The sequence below is a fragment of the Nannobrachium achirus genome (genome assembly GCF_963921795.1).
Source record: "Nannobrachium achirus genome assembly, chromosome: 10".
Lineage (NCBI taxonomy): Eukaryota > Metazoa > Chordata > Actinopteri > Myctophiformes > Myctophidae > Nannobrachium > Nannobrachium achirus.
In genome coordinates, this window is record NC_137819.1 from 55,198,193 (window position 1) to 55,213,579 (window position 15,387).

At 42.6% G+C, this 15,387-nt stretch overlaps 1 pseudogene across 1 annotated transcript; it reads left to right on the plus strand.

The window, feature by feature from the left end:
* Positions 1 to 12,414: 12,414 nt before the first annotated feature.
* LOC308292118 (ADP-ribosylation factor-like protein 4A) lies at positions 12,415 to 15,130 on the plus strand (annotated as a pseudogene). Its single transcript, XR_013963359.1, has 2 exons — positions 12,415 to 12,549; positions 13,269 to 15,130. The product of XR_013963359.1 is annotated as an ADP-ribosylation factor-like protein 4A (transcript).
* Positions 15,131 to 15,387: the final 257 nt, after the last annotated feature.

The window sequence follows — 15,387 nt, forward strand, 5'->3', positions numbered from 1 at the left end:
CCTGCACAACAGCGCCCCTCCTTTAACTTGTGTGGCCACTCAAGGTATTGCCAGGCTACAGACATACCCAGCCAGCCACATAGCCAGCCAGCCAGCCAGCCAGCCAGCCAGCCAGCCAGCCACGGACATACCTGTCTATTGGGAGCGCTTTCACCGCTCCAAAAAAAAAGACCACCACTTGAATACTATGGGGACAGGGTCACTTTTTCCTAGGCCACTGTTATTGTTTTGTGTCAGACCCGGTTGTACAGCCGTGTATGGAGAGGGAGTCACGGTGATTGATTTCACTGTAAGCTGAGCTACAATAATTTATTTCAGTGACGTCTTGCCTGTCTAAGCTGTTACTGCGCAGCACACTCGAACCAACAAGGCAATATATTTTAGATGTGTAGTTGAATGACAGAGGAGACTTGTTAAAAGGAGTTATTGATTGTTGAGAGCCTAAATTGAATGGCTATTATTGAGGCTATTGCGTGCAATGAGTTATTTGATGTGCAAACAAACAGCAGCACATCTGCTCTGGTAGAAGGCTAGTTAAATCATCTGGTTGACAGTCGCTGATAGTTGTCAATACAGTATGAGTCAGTGGTTCATTTAATCATCCATGTTCCAATGTTAACACATACATACTGTAGAAACAAATCAAATACATTGTAGACTTTTGACATCCAATACAGAGCAGAAAGCCATTCCAAATATGATTTACTGAAGCTCCTCTGTGTTAATAAAGGCCTAGAGTCTAAGCAACAGCAGACTACACATTTGGTTGTGTGACAATTAAACCAAACACTCCACTATGTTATAATCTAATAGTTTTCCCCACTGATGGTGGATGCCACCCAGTTCACCCCATCTCCATCTCTGCCAGTCTTCTCTCTATACTGCAGACATTCCCCTCGTGTCATGGAATCCAGTCTGATTGGAGGCATCAAGAGTAATTTGCTGTATTCTATATTTGCTTATTTATAATGGTGAGAAGTGGTTTTGCAGGAAAAGTGACCCTGATGCGCCATAGGATATTACAGTGATTTCTCTTGTGGAAGGCACAATGCAGGGGACAATTGCAAAGCTCACAATCTGAATCTCAACATAGGCTTCTGAAAAACTGTTCATCAAGAAAAAGATGATTTTATGTTTATTATATTGCTATTATTATAATTAGTATTTGCATTAAAATTAAAATACAGTAAGTAAAGTATGTCCATGGGTCTACTGTCTATAGATATCCCAGCTCACTAGTTTATCAAATACACATAGGCCTACCCCATGCAGAAAGATATACCATTTCTAAAAGTTGTCACAGCTCTCGGGTCATGCTGACAGTCACTGATGAGTGATGACAAATACTGAGCTATAGGCATAAATTATAACCCTTGTAGAGAACCTTTATTTTGAATGCGTTTTCTCTCTTGTAGAGAAAAAGTCTTCTAAATAAAAGTGCTCTACAAGAGTTATGGCTAATACTGAGCCATGTGTTCAGTAGGCCTATCTACCAGCAGCCCTACTACAAGTCTGTGGCTTAATTCAATCCAAAACAACCCAGACAGCCAGGGTATTTTCCCCCCTCGTTTTCTTTCTGCCTGCAAATAAATAATATAAATCTAAAAATGTAGGCTACTTTGAGAAGTAACATAATTTAGAAACCAATGAATAGATAAATAAATGAATGAGTAGCCCTACATATAAATCAGACATTTTACTTTAAGTAGCATAATTACAAATGACCCCATACGCAGTTTAATTCATTACCTAAAACACGAGACGTTTCTCTGCACGTTAACTACAAGTCTACAACTACAAGTCTATTAGGCTACTTCGCTTACAATGTAGACTAAAAACGTGCTTGCTCTGCTCTGTAGCACACGGGAGTTGCACCAGTTTTAAAAGGTATAGAAACTTTAAAGGCTAATTGTAATAAAAAGCTACGTGACAAGTCTGAAACGCTTGCGCGCTTCGATACTCACTTAAAAGTCAGCCAAATTGAAGCTTCGTTGAGGGAGGCTGAGTGCGTGCCGTTATCCGTCCAGTTTGCAGTTTAGTATGGGGTGCGACGAACATGGAAAACGTTTCCAATTGGCATCTTGTAATTGTTCCAACTTCCATCCCACGTTGCACGTCGAGATGATGGCCAGAGATGTCGAATCATGAAACAGCGGGCGATGCGCTTAACAGAAGTCCCGAGTTCTGACAAAGTGAGATGCTGCTATCACCACACTTACACTATCTCTACGCAATAAATGCGCATTCATTTTAATGTCTTGTTTAGAATCACCGACCTTATGGATTGGAGACATTGGAACGCCCCTCGCCCGTATAGGCTACTCGCTGTTCTAAAGACCTTCTTCATACGCTTCTTCATGCGTAATTTGCGTATAGGCTACTACTGTATGGGGACTTGAGGAGTGTCTTGTTACTGCTGTGAATGAATTTAGGCTACAGAATGAATGAATGAATGAATGAAGAATCAATCAATCAATCAATCAATCAATCAATCAATCAATCAATCAATCAATCATTCAATCAATGCCTTTTTAGGTATTTTAGTTCAGTTCTCTGTGTGTATTGTTCATTTTGTTGACATAGATAGGCCTGCATACAATATTTATTGTTTAACTTGAGCCTGATATAGTGATGCTCAAAATATTTATAGACAAATGGACAAAAATCTGTTAAATTATAGTTACATTGTCATTGAGTCTTATACTGTATAGGCTCTATAGGCCTAGGCCTAGGCCTACTAATAATTTAGTAGTGATTGGAACCTGAACTGCAGGTGAAGCCCTATTGGCTAACATTTTGTCCCCTTAAACTTTGAAAGGTTGTTGTAATTTAAGATTTGATAGGCCCGTGCCTATATTCTTATTTTCATATATAATTTATTATGTCTTTATTATCCTATAGGATTATCTCAGAATGGTGTTTTAGGATAAAAACATTTGAGTAGTCTACATTCAGTGAACTTCAAAGCATCAGCTTAAAAAAGGTGCTCAATGAAGCGCATATCTCCGCCAGGCTGGGTTGTCTCGCAAGGAGATAATTTGCAAACATGGACAGTCTGACAGCAGAATTGAGGGTAGGCGAAATGGCTCAGACAGGTAGGTGAAAAGACTCTCCTCCAAGGCGAAAATGCCAGGCGAAAGGACCAAATGCGTGTAGGCGAATATGTTATAGGCGAAAGTGCTGGTGACCGTTGAAAACACTTGTGACACAGACAAAGAAAGGCAGCAAAGAGGAAATAGCAGATCTACAAGCTCACAGCGCGTCACATTGTGAGCTTGTAGACCGTCCATTTCCACTATCAATGTAATTTTTTAGGTAGCAAGTTGTCAAATATGTCAGTAATTTATTTGTGTATTTAGGTTATGTGTCATATCTGCCATGTGCATCTTCAAAGACTAAAAGCCAAACAGAAATGTATTTATCAACAAAAACACAATTAAATCGTTAATCGCAATTATCTGAGTGACAATTGGTCGTCATGTAAAATGCCATATCGTGACAGCCCTAACAGAATGATGGAATTCAGGGCAAATTTTAAGCCTAGAGGTTAAAGCTTGATTCCTTGACTTACAGTTTAAATGTGTGTGAAGGACCAGACAGGATTCACCTCATCAAAATTACATTTGGTGCAATATAAAAACAAACTGTAGGTTGGACAAAGCCGTCAATGACTGTAGTTACCAGTATGGGTAAAACAAGTATCTTTGGTTAAGTTACCAATTGCCGAATTTATATTGTTTTTGGTCCTGCTCCACAGGTTCTATTTGTGTTGGAGATAACGATCCAGTGGCTTTCAAAAGCTCGGCACTTTTAGAGATCTACTAAACTATTACAGTGGCAAAGCACCTCCTCAAAAGGCACTTCATCACTGACAAAAGCATACAGCTTAGCATGAAGGCAATTACACTCTGGAAACTTCCCTGAGCTGCCTGCTTGTCATTAGATGTTCTAAGTAAGATTACATACCAGTGCACAGAGAGGATTTAAGTAATATAGTCATCATCATGAGCCTGGCTAAGTCAAGGGGAAAGTGACAAAGTATGTTCTTATTGTTATAGCCTATTCAAAACATCTAGTTTAGATCAGTCATTGCACTGAGGCTACATGCGTCTTAAAGTCTATACTGGCTTCCAAACACAACGCCGTTTCTTGTTTTAAGTTATGAAAGCCCCCAGTCCTGATGCTTCTGCATGACCAATGTCAGTGCAATAGTCTCGCGCATTTACTGTTTGCAGCTTCCTGAACACACACACACACACCAAGTTAAACTATGTATGTCGTTCTGCAGAAGGACGGACGGACAGACGGTGGAGCTTTTCATAGTAACTTGCGACCTCACGGTCGCAAACAGAGCTTCAAAAAGAGATCATTTAAGTGTAACATACTGTACTTTGGCTTTCTATAAAACACTCAACACAATTTGAACATTGAAAAAGGGACAAGGAGCACCAATACTTCGGAGCGACCCAATGATTCAACCAGTTTGTGCACAGATATTCACCATTGTGATGATGTGGTACCTTGATGAAGACCTAAAAACATAAAATGAATAATAATTATTATTGTGTATACGGTAGTTGTCTGTCTTATTTGAATGTACTCTTGTCATGCCCTGCCTTTCCACTGTACTGCCCAAGTAAGCAGAATGCCTTCAAATGTGTATATAAACAACCACCACTCTGATTATCTGGTGTTCTGTAGGATAACACTTCCCTCTAGTGGTACATTACAGAACGCCACTGTAAAACACTTCTAGTCTTTTCATCATGTACAGATGCCACTCAATGTAATTGGAGCCAGCACACACACACTGCGTAAAACCTGTGACCCTCGACCCGCACCGTTTCTCACAATTTCCTTCTCAGTCAAGGAACGTTACGTGACCTAGCTGACACCAATACAGCGGATGTATAACAGCTTGTAGAAAAGAAAACAGTCATACTGCTGATGAAAATACAAAGCACAACTTTATATATACTTAAATTATTCAACATGTTCATTGTTCTAACTCACAATTCAAACATAGTCGCAAAACTTCACACAACAGGGACATGTCCGTGCAAGGCAGTAGTGTCATTTCCAGGCCTAGAGGGAAAGAGCGATTCCAAACAACACCTTGCAAGTCCTAATTGTCGTCCAGTTTAGAAAACATCTCAACAACAAGAAAGTCAGCATTTTATCCCGCAGAGAAATAAAGATTATACATGTTCAAATACTGAAAGAGGGCAATTAAAAAGTTTTTTGACGGATTCCCTCCCAGCTTTTAGATGTATGCAGAGTATACGGAACCTACCGGAGCCTGGTTGCCCGTACTGGGGGGGGGGGGGAGGGGGGGGGGGGGATGAGGAGAGGGTCCACAACTCTGTTCTCGAGGTGCTCCACTCTGGCTGCCTGGACAGGATCTCTTGGCAACCCCCGAAAATTGCGGCAACATTTTATGCCGGTTAATGCACTACAAATTAAAAGTAAAAGTAGGGAAAGGGCAAATCCAATGTCCACCCCAGTCCAACCAGCTGGTCGTTCGGTGATCATTAAAAAAAAGGTCAAAAAAACACAAAACATAGCACAAACAATAGTAGTGACAATAGTTAGGGGGTTCCAATTGATCCTGTCCAGGCAAATGCAGCAGAATTTGTCTGATGAGAGAGAGATGGGGAGAGAATGTGATGCAGCCTGTGATTGTGAAGCATGTGCTTCCTAGTGTATCTTTAAAATACAAAAGGGTAAATCATCTACTACCGGGTCAATCACCGCGAATTTAAAACCAAACCACTTGGCCAAGACGTACTACATATCTACTAAATATAGCTTACAAATTCAAACACCCATGCCAATTTTGCAAGATGTAGTTTACAAACCTCTGTATACAGTTGTATTCGTTATTACAGTCATCTTTTGCCTCTGTATAAAATAGCCTCAAGTCGACCCGGAAAGGAAACAGTTAGCCATTTTGCGGCCCAAAGGGCCGCAAATTTCTAGTTATGTACAAGTGTACATTCATATGTGACATTAATGTGTGTTCCCATGTTCACATGTGTTCAGCTCTTATTATACATGAATTTCAGCTATCAGTAAAAAACGCCTAGTTCTTTCAGTGTTTAATGTGATATAGCAAAGCAAAAATGCAAACATTTACAATATATATCATATGAATTGTTTGGAATTGAGACAAAGTCAGTGTATGATGATGATTTGTTAAAATTTATATTAGTGTTGTTTTTTTTAACCAAATATCCCCCGGGTCAAAATGACCTGAACAGAACGAAGAGAAAAGAAAGTGGACTCACCAAATAGTGATGCCATACTGCCGTAGACCCTTAAAACACAAGAGGGCATAGTTTAATGAGTTTAATTCAACATAGTATCCACCTCTTTCCGCTGGAATTTACTGGAGAACTTTTGCACCACACTTCCGGTTAAGAGCAGACATACAAGCTCACGTCGCGTCGCAGATGCAACCGTTGTGAGCTTGTAGATCACACTCATACTGTAAAGCATCAAACCTAGATGTATTTGTAATGCTCTGGATGCTATAAATGGTTAGATTAAATGTATATTGAGGATATAAGTATCCTTGTATTTCTTAATAGTTTTGTTTAGGTTGTTTGGAGCTCAGTTAGTCTGTTCTTGAGACTACTATGTCAGTGGTTCTCAAACCTTTTCATGTGAAGGACCCCCAAAATGATATTTATCTGGCCACGGACCCCCATTTCAAAATATCTAGTTCCAGGGACCACCCAGAAGCAAAATTTGAGTTACAAACGTTCGCTGTGAAAATACATATATTCAAAGATTTGCACACATTTTCACGACTTTTTTCAAAAATAGCAGATCTACAAGCTTGCAGCGCGGCACTGCTGTCTTCATGCAGTTTTATCTGCCAAAAGCCCTGTGAAGCATCCAATTTACTGAAGTATTTTGCTCCGGCCATTTCACTCGTTATTTCATCTCTTGTTGGGATCTGATAATGCTCTCTTTTAATGTTTGCATTTAGGTCTTTTGGATCCATGCACACACGTATATCTCCATTTGGCTTTTTGACACACACCATCGAATTCACCCATTCAGTGGGCTCCTCCACTTTCTTTATCACTCCCAGTGACGTCATTCGGTCGAGTTCTTGCTTTAGTTGTGAGCTTGTAAATCGGCGGCGGAAGCTCGGTGCAGACGTCTGCGCAATGCACTATGGGGCGTTGGAAACTCGTGGATAGAGCATCGCAGTGAGGTGTCGGCTTCTTATTATAACTCTATAGGCTAGTGTCCTGCCAACCCTGGCAATTTTTTTTGAGTACTCCTGCGCGGCACCCGCAGCGCCCGCGCAGCGCCCGCGGTGCAATTTTAGTTGTTTTCCCGCACAAAACAGCGTATATTTTGGGGGGTTCCATGCAGTGGTGCTTTGGGATTTTTTTTCCGGGCGGACGGTCATTTATTGACGTCACGTGCACGCGCGTGCACGCGCCTCTAGAGGCTATATCGATAGAAAAGATGTCAGCAGATCTAATGGTGGGAAAACAATAGTTTTCTAGTCTTAATTACATTTGCATTGTTACTTAAGATTTTATGTTCCTCTTTCTTTTAATTAATTTAGAAAATAGGCTACAGCGCTGCAGTAGGATAGAGAAACAAAGTTTGGCTTGAACGAATCTCAAACACTAAATACCACAGTAATGTGGAGCCATGTATGAGGACACACACACATCGACACATGCACATGCAGTCACAGCTGGAAACCTAGGTGTTAAAGTAGGCTTATATATCCATGAATAGAGGCTTGAGGACGCTCACACATTCACCACTAGAAACCTGTTATGCAAGTAGCCACTGATTAAAGTATTGCTTGTAGTTATCGCGGATTCGCGGGGTGGGGGGTTGTCGCGGCTCTCGCGGGGGGGGGGGGGGGGGGGGGTATGCACGCGTTTACACGGTCGTGCACCGTTCGGTGCCGTCCGTGCGCGTGCATGTGGGGAAATATTTCCGGCCACACGGCGTCCGGTCCCGTCCGGCCCCCAAAGCACTACTGGCCATGCACCTTTTTGGGTGGGACCTTTACAGTTATGTTAACAAAATTTCACACCAGAAATGTAGCACATTGCATGTCTTGACTTACACTAATAGGAGGAGGCAAGATGTTAGAACAACCTTTTAAATAAAAATGCCATTTGGTCTGGAGAAAAAGTAGGCTAGTATTACCAGGCAATACAGTAATGTTGCTTTGGCAATATTGTTGACAAATCTTTAATAAAATATACTAACTGCACTTGCTCAGAGTTAGTTAACAATAGACTAGCAAAACAGCCTCACCAGTGACTTAATGAATGAACATACATCAACATAATCATGTTATTCAAATAGCAAAATAGCTTTACATTGTCAGGTAGGCTATTTACCTTTAAATATTTACCTGTGTCTTTGTTAAACATTGTTAATTGAGCAGCCTAAATAAAACCACCTTTCTGTGCATGATTTGCATGAAGTTGAAAGTATTCATTAATTGATATATAGGCCTACATTGTGTATAGATCACATACCGTCTAGTCTGTATATTCATTCATAGAGGATACAGGCTACTCATTGTTAACAAACCATTAATGTCTTCATATATTCACAGGTGATAAATAACTTGTTCACCTTTAATGTTTTTGACAATACATATAGTCCTCCTAATTCATTCATTCATACTCATTTAGAGATGTACTACGACCTGCGTCACAAGTTTTCCGACTTTGCTCGCGTGCAACACCGTCGTATGACGAAGTACAGTATAACACGGGCTTCATACACAACAAGCTGTAGCGGTGGCGACCGCAGTTTAATAGTGTAATATTATTGTACGTTTATATATTGCCTGTTATACTACTACAGGCAGCATTGTGGGGGGCGAATTGTCCCTGTGCAACTGCATCGACTCCGACGACTCGCACAACAAGGCCATTCTCCGTTTATCTAAATTAATCTGATTAATATCGCCGATATATGTACAAACCGAGTGGCGACAGCTGACTACATGCTGACATGAAACCAAAACAAACTCCTGTTTCCATCCGGTTAAATTCTTCTTCTGACGACAAAAAAAGAGCATACCTTCTGTTCTAGTGCTCCCCAGCGCCATGCGCCCCATTATGTGTCCACTCTTATTATCATACCTGTGTTTTGTTCTTTGATTTATGTGGAGACTGGGATTACTGAAAAAAAAAACTAAATTGCATTAAGTTTCATTAAGTTTATGTATATTGTCGGACACCCCACAAATTCTATAATTTCAGCTAACATGGTTCGACCACTTCCAGAGGCTCCTGGGAACATCAGTGGAAGAGGGAGAGGAGGAAAATATACCGACAGTCCTCCAGGGCCTGAACATCGACGATGGACCCTTCACAATCAGCGAGCTCGCCAGGGCAAAATCCACCCTAAGAGAGGGAAAGAGTGCTGGGCCGGATGGCATACCCCCAGAGGTCTTGAAGAACTGCGACCTAGACAACCTCATCCTAGACTTTTGCAACAATGCTCTACAGCACAACAAGCAACCTGAAATATGGTCTCTGTCTAATATCATCCCGGTGCCTAAAGCTGGAGACCTCTCAAAGCCAGACAACTACAGAGGCATCAGCCTGACATGTATCACTGCTAAGGTCTTCAACCGAATGATACTGAACAGGATACGGCATGCCATCGACCCTCACCTGAGAGAGAACCAAAATGGTTTTCGAGAGGAGAGAACAACCGTAGCACAGATCCTGGCATTAAGGAGATTAATAGAGGAGGTGAAAAAGAACAACCTAGCAGCTGTACTGTGCTTCATTGACTTCAAAAAGGCTTTTGATTCTATCCACAGAAGCAAGATGGTGAAGATCCTTGAGGCCTACAATGTCCCTCCCAACATTCTCCGGGCTATCGAGACCATGTACGCAAAAACAAGGGCCAAAGTGGTGACCCCAGATGGCAGCAGTGAGGTGTTTGACATCCGAGCTGGGGTAATGCAAGGAGACACCCTAGCCCCCTACCTCTTCATCATAGTTCTAGATTATGCGCTCAGGAAAGCCATAGGGGGACGGGAACAAGAGCTTGGCTTCACGCTAACACCAAGGAGGTCAAGACGGCATCCCGCAGTAGTTCTGACAGACCTGGACTATGCGGACGACATCAGCCTGCTCTCCGACAGCATGGAACAAGCACAAGAACTCCTGAACAGGGTGGAGATAGAGTGTGCCAAAGTTGGTCTCAGGCTAAACGCTAAGAAAACTGAGGTTATCACCTATAACCTACCTGATCACTCACCTCTGACAACAACAGAAGGAGCTGTGTTGAAGGAAGTCAAGGACTTCAAGTACCTGGGCGCATGGGTCGACTCAACTGAGAAAGACCTTAAAGTAAGGAAGGCACTCGCTTGGAGGGCCCTGAACGGCATGAACAGTGTATGGAACTCTAACCTCCCCCGCCAAATCAAACTTAGCTTCTTCTTTGCAACGGTGGAGTCTGTTCTCCTCTATGGCAGTGAATGCTGGACCCTGAAGCCAACCCTGCAGAAGTCTCTAGACGGGTGCTACACTAGAATGTTGCGTGCAGTACTCAACATCAACAGGAGTGCACATGTTACAAACGAGAGCCTGTATGAGGGAATACCAAAGGTAAGCGAGAAAATTGCCACCAGAAGAATGAGACTAGCAGGACACTGCCAAAGACACCAGGAGCTTCCAGCCAGCAAATTGGTACTGTGGGAGCCAACACACGGGCACCGGCCGCGAGGACGTCCCACAAAAACATACGTGGACATACTCAAGGAAGACGTAGGGACACAGAACACCAATGAGCTGGCCAGATGTATGGAGAACCGAGATGACTGGAAACAACGATGGAGGGCTCGTCTGAGGACGACCTAGATAGATAACAGCCACCGTGCTGTCAAAATGTCTGTATCTTTATGAACATAGTATAATACATGCTAAGATATTCAACCATTTGCATTTTGGCCACACAATGTCAATGTAAATAACATAATAGCTAAATGTCCACTTCCAATTGCACTTGGTTATCCTGCATCCTATATGACTTCTCTGTCCAGATTGGATATATTTAGTATCCTGATCTGAACATTTATTTTCAGTTTACTAAAGTGCTTGAGTTGAGGAGAACCATGTTACTGAACAAATACTAATAATGTAACACTTATTTTAACAAAAACTAAAAGCATAAGTTCTATTCTGCACCTTTAAACTTTTACTCGTTTTGCTGTGGACCCCCTGGAACCCCCCCAAGGACCCTGGGGGTCCCCAACCCCACTTTGAGAACCACTGAATCACAGTAGCAGAAATGAATAAGCTCCTATTTCTTTCTTTTTTATCCCAGACTCATTTGTTCTCACCTCCAGTGTTATTTTCTGTCGAGGACCTTTGCTGTTATTCAGTCCTGTGTTGTTTGCTGGTGGTAGAATCAGCTTTCCTGACTGTACTGTTGAGCCTTCTATTGTGTTCCAAAGTTACTGCAAATGAGAAATGTAGGATATGTCATTTGTTTATAATAGCCTTATTAAACAATTAACACAACTGTTGCCCAGTATTCACTTGTTAAGTTTAACAAGGTCCAGTCAGTGCTAATCACCTGTTGTATTCACTATAATTGCTTGTCAGCTGGCAAGCTAACTCACGAACAGAAGGATATAATATTATTGACCTGCCTTTTTATCAGCACTGTGGTACACTCACTCTGTGTTTAGACTACTAACTGTTTTGTTATTATATTAGCAAAAAGCTCCCCAATGACCAAATGGTAGCAGAAAACTGACATTGACTAATTTACGTTAATCCCTGATGCTTCGTCGTACGACAGCGTCGCGCGCTGAAAATAGACGATCTACAAGCTCAAAAGGCCTCCCGATGCAATGCATTGTGAGCTTGTAGATTTGCTATATCCGGCGCGCGCTACCACGACAGCCGACTTTACCTACAGGAAACAACACTGTTTAATAAGTCAATAACAATGACAAATATTGCGTTCATTATGAAGTTTTATAAGAACATGAAGAGGATAGTAACAACAGAAGACAACAGCTACCTGATTTTTAAAGGCTTTTACGAAACAAAATTAACAGTTCTGTGGGTGACGGGTCCAAGGCCCAGGGTAATTGTTCATAGGGAAACGCTGCCACCTAGTGTTTGCATAGGATGACCAGAGCAGTATAATCATCATTCTAGGGCTCTGGGTGGGGATAAACGCTTTTTAAACGACACTTCGCCGTGTGACGGTGTCGCGCACCGAACACCGCAGATCTACAAGCCCTTGACACGACAATGACGCGACGCGTCGACGCCTTGTAGATCTGCGGTGTTCGGCGTTGGCCCCTCCCCTCCGGTTGCTGGGAATGGAGAGGGAAGCCACAACACAACGGACACGCCAGACGCACTTTATCTCGCTGGATGAGTGGAAGTGGATGACAATCGCTTGAGGATACATTACAATTTACATTACCTGCTGCTGCTGCTGCTGCTGCTGCTGCTGCAACGTTCACTGTTTCTGCTGTTTTTTATTAAATCAGATGATCAAATTAATTAACAGGTAAGAACGAAGATGCATTTATAATTATCTAGTAGCAACGTGCACGCAAAACACTGTAAATGTTAAGCTGCCTGCCTATAATTTGACAGTTTAATATTGTTGTGTAATGTAATTGGGGGTTTTAGTTGTAGTTCGTGTGTCAGATTAGCCAGTGACAGACCCTAATTTATGCCAACCGTTTATTTTCGAACACTTGTTGAAATATTCGGCTAAAAACCAAGCACTGTATGTGGTTATGTTGCTGAGCAACATCTTTCCCTTTCCCTTTTTATTTTTTCCTCCCTGCTTTTGGATCACATCTACAGAAGAGCGGTTGAATGTTAAAGGTTTTAGACTAAACCGTTAAACCGCTCCAAACTTCTGATATCGGTATATTACTGTAAAAAAGGATAAGAAAATTGAAACCTCAACCTGGGTGGAATTAAAGAGGCGTCCTGTTGACTTGAGTCTACCCAGTGAATAGGAATTAGCGTATCAAATCCCTGTTGGCTGCCGTGGCGCTACATGTGCAAATAGGCTCCCATACGCCCCGCTGCTTTATTTCTCATTCATCCCCTGCTACCGAATAACGCCTAGATTGCTTTCAGGATGTGTAGTGTTCTAGAATGATAATGGGAGATGGTACTTTCATTTAATTCTCTGATTATAAAAGCAATATATAGTGCTGTAGTTGTGTGTTTTTACAGTTGCTTTCAGTGAAACCTCTTTTATTTGTCCAGGTTCCTGCTGCAGCCCCCTGGGATTAAGAGCAGCTTTGGGAATATCTGGTGAAAGTAGAGAGACCTCCCTTGGCTCCTGTGTCCTCAAACGCCGTCTTATCAAGATGGGGAACGGATTATTGGACCAGAGTGCCCTCTTTTCCTGTCTCCCGTCATTCCAGGCCCTCCACATTGTCATTCTAGGACTGGACTGTGCGGGAAAGACCACCGTGTTGTACCGCCTACGCTTCAACGAGTTTGTGAACACCGTCCCAACGAAAGGATTTAACACGGAGAAGATCAAAATGTCGCTGGGTCCTAGCCGGCGGACAGCATCTTTTCACTTCTGGGATGTAGGCGGTCAGGAGAAGCTCTGTGGCGATCATACACTCGCTGTGCGGACGGCATCGTGTTCGTGGTGGACTCGGTGGATGCCGAGCGCATCGAGGAGGCCAAGACAGAGCTCCACAAGATCACACGGCTGGCAGAGAACCAGGGAGTGCCGGTTCTGGTGGTCGCCAACAAGCAGGACCTCAGGAACTCTCTTAGCCTGGCTGAGATGGAACAGATGTTGGCCCTGAACGAGCTGGGCGCTTCCACGCCCTGGCACCTGCAGCCCACCTGTGCCATCATCGGAGAAGGTCTGCCGGAAGGCCTGGAGAAGCTCCATGCCATGATCATGAAGAGGAGAAAGGTGCTTCGGCAGCAGAAGAAAAAGAGATGATTGGCACCCGCAGGAAGGCGCTCAATAAGAGCGGTCTGAGGACTGAAATGGGTGGTGGTGGAGCCGAAGTGAATGCCCCACAAGTGGCCCGGCCTTGAGCCAACACAGCTGACTTCCCTGGGAAGTCTGTATCGGTGGCTGATTGATGAGTTTGATCAGTCCGTTTGGAACTGTTTGTTCAGGGTTATTACGATGTTGCTGTCGCCGGGGCCAGCGCGATTGATTTTGCCGCATGGACTTTGGATAATGACAATCCAGTGTCAGTATAGGAACACTAATGTTGTTAAAGGAAGTATTACGCCATACTGCCGCCCTCAACAAAGACCACAACAAACATGTGTGTCAATACTGGACTATGGACTCCAACAAGACGATTGACTCATGTTTGTGTAGCCTACCTGCTGTTCTGCAGTTTTACTGATAAAAAGTAAAGGAAACAGTGTATTGTTTTGTTTACCAAAGCTAGTGTTGAGATTCCAGGTAGAGACATGAATTAGAGAGAGCGATCAAATTAGCAGACGTCAATCTTTTTAAATATAACGACAGATAGTCCTGAGTATTTTGTCTCCATGTTGCACAATGGGAAGAGGGTCCACATCCACAGACGTTTACATTAGATTTGATGAAATACCAAGTTAAGAATGCACAGATGGGGCTTCTTCCTATATCATATAAATGGTTTGTCTGTCATGGAGTTTAAACATTTACAGCGACTGTGTGACTATCATACCAGCCTTGCTCACAGTGGATGCGTCTTGTGTAATTCTGTTGAGTGACAGAGAGTCTGTTGCTTCAGCAGGAATATTCATTGGCTGCCATGTCAAATCTCCATCCTCATACGAAGCAGGCTGGCGTCAGAGCCAACATGTCTAAAAGACAAGTGTTCAATCAAGACAAGAGTCAAAATGCACTTTATCTGTCCTTTTCTTGACCTTCAAGCTTACACGAACAACATTTTTATGAGACTAGATGAAGAGAAATATGGCTTCAAAAGAAGTGGGGGGAGGGGATTTTTTTTGTACTTTAAAGAGAGGTTCTGTTACATGTGTCAGCCTTTCACTCTGTCTTTGTTTCGCAGGGTGTTTATATGAATGTGTTTGGATCCAATTTGTTCACTTTGAATAAAGAAACTGTGGCACAATTATACGACAAACTATACTACAGCACAGCCTGTTTCTTTATCTTGTCACAGCACAGGTTACTTGGCACACCAGTGGAAAATTGCATTGCTCCTTCACCTCCACTTGTCTGTGTAGCAAATGTACAAGCTTAGAAAAATAGCAGACCGACAAGCTGACAGCGTGTTGCACTGTGTCATGTGAGCTTTGTAAATCAGCACAGCAATGTTTGCCTATTTGTTCTGCCGTTTTAACATTTTAATATAATATTTCTTTACATCAGGGGTCTTCAACAGGG